Source organism: Euphorbia lathyris, chromosome 9 (assembly GCF_963576675.1).
Source record: "Euphorbia lathyris chromosome 9, ddEupLath1.1, whole genome shotgun sequence".
Classification (NCBI taxonomy): Eukaryota; Viridiplantae; Streptophyta; class Magnoliopsida; order Malpighiales; family Euphorbiaceae; genus Euphorbia; species Euphorbia lathyris.
The window spans coordinates 51,212,273-51,219,281 of NC_088918.1; positions in this window are offsets into that span (position 1 = coordinate 51,212,273).

Genomic DNA, 7,009 nt, shown 5'->3' on the forward strand with positions numbered 1-7,009 from the left:
TTTTAACTTGTGAAACTCAATTAATATTGGGATTCCTCTCCATAGTGATAGAGTATCTAAGACGTCTTTCAATGATGTTTTTGACAAAATTAATTATAAGAGTGTTAATTGGAAGGCAAAATCATTTTCTCTTGCAGGTCGTCTTACTTTGATTCAGTCAGTGAACTGTGCGGCGCCCAATCATATTATGCAAGCTTGTTGTCTTCTTGAACCAGTTCTCAACGGTTTAGATAAAATCAATCGGCGGTTCCTATGGGGGGGACTCGGTGGAGGGAAGGAAAATTCATATTGTTCCTTGGAAGGAGGTTTGCCAACTTAAAGGTATGGGTGGCCTTGGTATTAGACAGGCTAGGGATAATAACAAAGTGTTGCTAATGAAACTCCTTTGGGGGATGTGGCAATCTCCGTCTGCTCTGTGGGTTCGGCTCCTGTGCGGAAAATATAGAAATGATAAGATTTTTGGGAGGCAAAAAGAAAAAATTCAGGTCTGTTCCTTTTTATGGAAAGAGGCTAATGCAGTTTTTTCTGAATTTTGTACTGATATTGGTTGGTCGGTTGGCAATGGTAGATCGATTAGTTTTTGGAATGATGTCTGGCTTGGGAAGCGGCCTTTATTAGAGATTTGTACTCTTCCTCCCCCTCTTGAGGTCCGAAATTAGAGAATTGTGGATGTTGTGACTGACGAGGGAGAGTGGGATTGGTCTAAATTTGATCGTTTTTTCAATCTCGAAAAACTCCTGAGAATCCGGGGAGTTAAAGTTAGCAGTATGGAGAAAGATGGTGATACTCGTTGTTGGTCATTTACTAATAATGGTGCTTATTCTTGTAAATCTGCTTTTGAGGCCTTTAATCACAATTTGGATGTTCCTCCTTCAAACCTTTGGAAAGGTATTTGGTCCTTGAAGGTTCCTTATCGTATTAGGAGTTTTCTTTGGCTTTGTGCTAAGAATAGGCTTCTAACGAATGTTGAAAGGAAAAGACGACATTTGGTGGACTCTGATGCTTGTAGTAGATGTAAAGCTCATGCGGAAACCAGTTGCCATGTTCTTAGAGATTGTGCTGGAAGTAAGGCCGTGTGGAGGAAAGTTCTGTCTGAGCAGTGTCTTTCTGCCTTCTTTTCCTATTCAAAACAAGACTGGTTTAGGGAGGGTGTTAAAGGGAAGTTGTCGGTTGAGCTCGAACATGGAGTAATTCTTTTTGCTGTGGTCTGCCACCAAATTTGGCATTGGAGGAATGTTGAGGTATTTAGAGAAGGAGCGGTTGTCATTCCTAATTTGATGGATTTCTTCTTCAGAAAAGTTAATTCAATAATTGAGAGTTTCAAGGTTGATAGTTTAGCAGGTTTTATCCAAAAGACGACTGTTCATCTGATAGGCTGGGATAGACCAGGTGAAGGGATGGTAAAGTTGAACACCAATGGGTCGTGCAAAGAGGACGGAAGAATTGTTGCCAACGGTGTATTAAGAGATGCAGGAGGTGCTTGGTTGTCAGGTTTTGCTCAGAATCTGGGTTTGGGCTCCTCTTTTATTGTTGAGCTCCGGGGTATCTTTTCTGGGCTTAGGGTGGTAGAGGATCTGGGGATTAGGAGGCTGCTAGTGGAGTCAGACCATCTCGAAAGAGTCAAAATGATTTCTGATAAAATGGCTTTGTGTTTAGGGAGCCAAAATTTAGTTAAAGCAATTAGAAGAATTTGCTCCTCTTTCGATTCTATCAACTTTTGCCATGTTTCCAGGGAGCAGAATCGGGTGGCAGATCGGCTTGCTGCTGAGGGCCATGAGAGGACTTTGGACGTCTCTATTTTCTCTTCTCCTACTGATTTTTTGTTATCTTTGCTTTTTGAAGATATTGTAAGGGTTAGCTTTCCTAGGCTAATCCCGGGTTAATTTATTGTGGTGTTTGTTTTGTCTTTGCTTTCTTTTTCCTACCAAAAAAAAATAAAAAGAAATTATAAAAAAATTACAATTAAACTCAAATAAAATTTAACATTAAAAATTAATAAAAAAAAATACTACATCAATCATCATTTTTTTTTCCTCATAGCGGTTCTATATCTCTTCAACTAAATCGACTTGTAGTTGTTGATTCATTGACCTGTTATGAATTCGTACGTAACTTCAAACATACTCCTTATGGGCACGGATGTTGATTATATTGTGTTGTTCAACTTAGTAGCCGCTGGAAATTTCTGACATATTTTAGAGATTTAACGCACAACTTAGTAGCCTACACGCACCATCGAGCCATCGCCCACACGTGCGGCGTGTGTGGAATGTGCGGCGCCTCCGGACTTCCATCTAGCGTTGATTTTTTTCAGTATGTTTGTCTAATTTTTTGTGATTTTTCAGTATTTTTTAATTTTTTTTTTGTATACGAAATAATTAATATTGATTTAATTAGTATTTTGTAATTGTTTTTAGAATTAATTTCAAATAGATGTCGTGTGATTTCACGGATTTGCACATGGATATCTATGGTATTTTTCATAAGTTTTAAATTTAATTGTTTTCCTTTTCCTTTAAGGAATAGGACTATCTTAGCCTATAAATAAGCCTAGTATTGTATTAGATTGGACGGATTGAATTAATAAAACTAAAAACGAGAGTTCTTATCAGATTTTCTTGGTTTTGTCTAAGTGTTTTCTAGATTTCGATCTAGTGTTCATTATTTCTTTCCGTCGGGTTTTTGATTAAACTCGCACCCGCGCACCTACTGTATCAGTTGGTATCAGAGCCTCGTCGTCCTCCAGACTTCTACGAGCTGAGAATATGGTCCAACCTAACAACACCGGTGAGCAAGTTCCAATGGCACAATTCAATAGTTTCGTGCAAGAGATGCGTGAAGCAATGCAAGCGATGCAAACACAAATCGAGCAACTAACTATCAACAGACAACCCGAAAGACAAGTGGAAAATGTTGAAGGGGAAGCTAATCCTCCCAATAATCACAATCCACGTCCTAGGGTTCGACGAAATATCGAAGTAGAGCTTGAACTTGACGATGATTTTGATATTTTTGATGATGAAGATGTTTTTAATCCGAGACGTAGAAATAATAATAGGAGGAACGATAGAGGGGACGAATACAAGATTAAACTGGAACTACCTAGTTTCAATGGGGATTTAGATGCCGAAGGGTTTCTTGATTGGATTCATGAAGTTGAACGCTTCTTTGATTATGCTGAGGTTCCTGAATATAGAAAAGTTAAATTAGTCGCATATAGGCTAAAAGGGGGAGCTGCAGTATGGTGGGATCAGTTGAATGAACGTCGAAGGAGGGGTGGTCAAGAACCTATCTCCCTTTGGTACCAGATGAAGCAATTACTAAAAAGACGATTCTTACCTCCTGACTATGAACAATATATTTTTGAGGCTTACCAAAATTGTGTTCAGGGTAAAAGAAGCGTACATGAATATACTGCTGAATTTTATATATTATCTGCTAGAGCTAATTTGTCGGAGACGGAAAGCCAACAAACTTCTCATTATTTAGGAGGTTTAAACCCAAATATTCGCGAGAGGATTGGGGTTCAGATGATCATTAAAGTTCAAGATGCTCGAGATTTGGCACTAAAAGCTAAACAATTGTTGAAAGAGAAGCCAAGGGAAACCTATCGAAGATATGGAGGCAAGAATTTTGCGAATAATCAACAAAGAACAATTGACAAGGGCAAATATATGGCGGGATCAAGTGGAGCAAAACCAATCCAGAAAACCGGTAAAGACACACGTGATGAGCCGCAACATCGAGCTAAAGGAAACAACCTACCTCCTAAGACTAATAACGATCCCTATGCAAGACCACGATCTGGTAAGTGTTTCAAGTGCAACGAAACTGGGCACCACTCTCATGAGTGTCCAAAAAGGCGAACAGTAAATATGGTAGAGCAAAATGAAGATGGAAACGATTTCGTTTGTATAGCTGACGAGAGTGAGGATGAAGATGATTGTGTTTTTGAGGAGGAATATCAAGTAGGTGTTATTCAACACTTAATGCTCACCAAAAAGCATGATCAGGAACAGAGGCATCAATTGTTTCGAACCACATGTAGGGTTCAAGGAAAACTTTGCAGTTTAATTATTGATGGTGGCAGCCAAGAGAATATCATCAGCCAGAAAGCAGTTTGTAAGTTCGGATTGACCCCTGAGCCACATCCTGAACCTTACAACATCGGATGGATAAAAGATGTCGGTACAATTCGAGTAACTCAAAGGTGTTCAGTTCCTATAACCCTTGGCAAATATTCTGATAATATTTATTGTGATGTTATTGATATGGATACTTGTCATGTTTTGCTTGGAAGACCTTGGCAATTTGACTTAGATGCCTTACATGCTGGTAGGAAAAATACTTACCAATTTCTTAAGGATGGCGCAAGATATACACTAATGCCATAAGTTAAGAGGACAACTATACAGCAGGAGACAATTCCAGACAAACAAGTTATGCTTGTTGGCGGAAAAGAGTTCTTGAGTGAAAGCAGGGAAACATAAGTTATGTATCTATTGGTTATGAAAGGCGAAGAAATTAAAGGCGATCCTCAAGTCCAATTACCAGTGGAGGTGCAGAACATTTTGAGAGAATTTGCAGATGTTATTCCTGATGATTTACCTAAAGAATTGCCTCCTATGAGGAATATTCAACACCAAATTGATTTTTTTCCAGGTGCTAGTTTGCCTAATCTGCCACACTATAGGATGAGTCCTAAAGAACACGAAATTTTAAGAGCACAAGTGGAAGATTTACTTAACAAGGGACACATTCGAGAAAGTATAAGTCCATGTGCTGTACCTGCCTTGCTAACACCTAAGAAGGATAGGAGTTGGAGAATGTGCATTGATAGTCGTGCAATTAATAAAATCACAATTGGCTACAAATTTCCCATTCCAAGGCTTGACGATATGTTAGACCAATTGAGTGGATCGATAATCTTCTCTAAACTAGATCTGCGCAGTGGTTACTATCAGATTCGGATTAAACCAGGACATGAATGGAAGACCACGTTTAAGACAAGGGATGGCTTATATGAATGGTTAGTAATGCCGTTTGGGTTAACTAATGCTCCGAGCATTTTCATGCGTCTCATGAATTAGGTATTACGTCCTTTCATTGGAAAATTTGTTGTGGTGTACTTTGATGACATTTTAATTCATAGCAAATCCAATGAAGAGCATATTGAGCATTTAAAATTGGTGTTTAATGCATTAAGGGAAAATAAATTATATGCAAATTTGAAGAAATGCTCATCGGCTACATCCTCAAACAAATCTGTAACTACGGAATATGTCAAGTTACATATAATGAGATGCTTATTTTACTTATCCATGTAGAAGTAACTCTGAATAGATAGGTCAACTGAAATCTTCATTTCTACTCTTAACTTCATCACATTGCAAGGATTTTAAGTTAATTCTCCACAATAGGTCATGGATATATCTCCCATTTTTCTCAGGAGTGACGAATGCTCAATTTAACATTAACTATCCCACAATTACTTTATGTGACACACAACGCCTGCTCGGACACACACCAATATCTTTCTTGTTATGGATCGTGTTAGAACAGAGTCAAAACATCACACTCCATAATCCAAAATCACTAATTAATGTTTGTTTGAGTCTAGGATTACTTATACCTACTAATACATTTGAGATGAAACATGTAGCATTAGATAAATCCACCCATCCTGTTATCTTAAGTCGGATCCCCAACTCCTTCACTAGATCCATGTAACTGCCTATATATTTGAATACCTAAAGCTTGTGCGATCATCTTTTTGTTTGCAATAGAAGACATTATTACATGCAGGTCTCAGCAATAATATGTTAATCCCCAAACATAATACTTTACTTGGGGCAATTTAAGTTTATCAACTTATTACTTTATAATCATAAGGTATAGTCTCACTTCATGCTTGTATGAACACTTTATGATTACCTATATAAACTTGGGAGGTTCTTTTATTATTCATGTAGAAATATTTTATATCCTACAACAATTGTTAATAGGACATAACACCAACATGTACCCCTCTCATTACCCTAACGGGTATATTTTTTTGCATCTCATACCCATCCCATTTAATTCACGGGTACACTAGTACATAAATGCTCACTTGTGTCGCACCTCTTGTGTCGCGCCTGAAGAGAAGGCGACACAACAGAGAAACTAGTGTCGCACGTTCTTTAAACGCGACACAACTAAGTATTCTGTGTCATCACTTGTGTCACGCTTGAAGAGTGTGCGTCACAAATGAGTTACTTCTTGTATCGCCTGTCTTTCAGTGCGACACAAGAGTAAGCTTGTGACGCGCTTTTACTAAAATGATACAAGGAGTGTTTTATCTTTGTGACACGCTTTTATAAAAGCGATACAAGTAGTGTGTTATCTTTGTGTCGCTCCTTTCTATAGTGCGACACAACTAATACGAACTACTATTTGAATATAAATATTTTTTCTTCATATTTTTTTTTCTTAGTTTCTACATATTTCTTAAAAAACTAAAAAATTACAAAAATGATGAAAATTAAATATCCTGTACATATATATATATAAACTTAAAAACTTATCCCATATAAATTAATTAAAAATAAAATGAACTGAAAAATATATACTTAAAGTGTAAAAATGGAGGATCGAACTTAATTAAAAATAAAATGAACTAAAATGTAAATACGGAGGTTCGAACCTCTAACCTATTGAAAATAAAATGAACTGAAAAATATATACTTAAAGTGTAAAAATGGAGGATCGAACTTAATTAAAAATAAAATGAATTAAAATGTAAATACGGAGGTTCGAACCTCTAACCTATCGAAACATTAGCTAATATTTTAACCATCTGAGCCATTGTATTTCTTGTCAACCACTCACTGATTATAAACTTATCCCAAAAAATTAATTAAAAATAAAATGAATTAAAATGTAACCTATCAAAACATTATTTAATGTCTTAACCATCTGAACCATTGTATTTCTCGTCAAGCGTTTACTAATTATAAGAAATATAAAA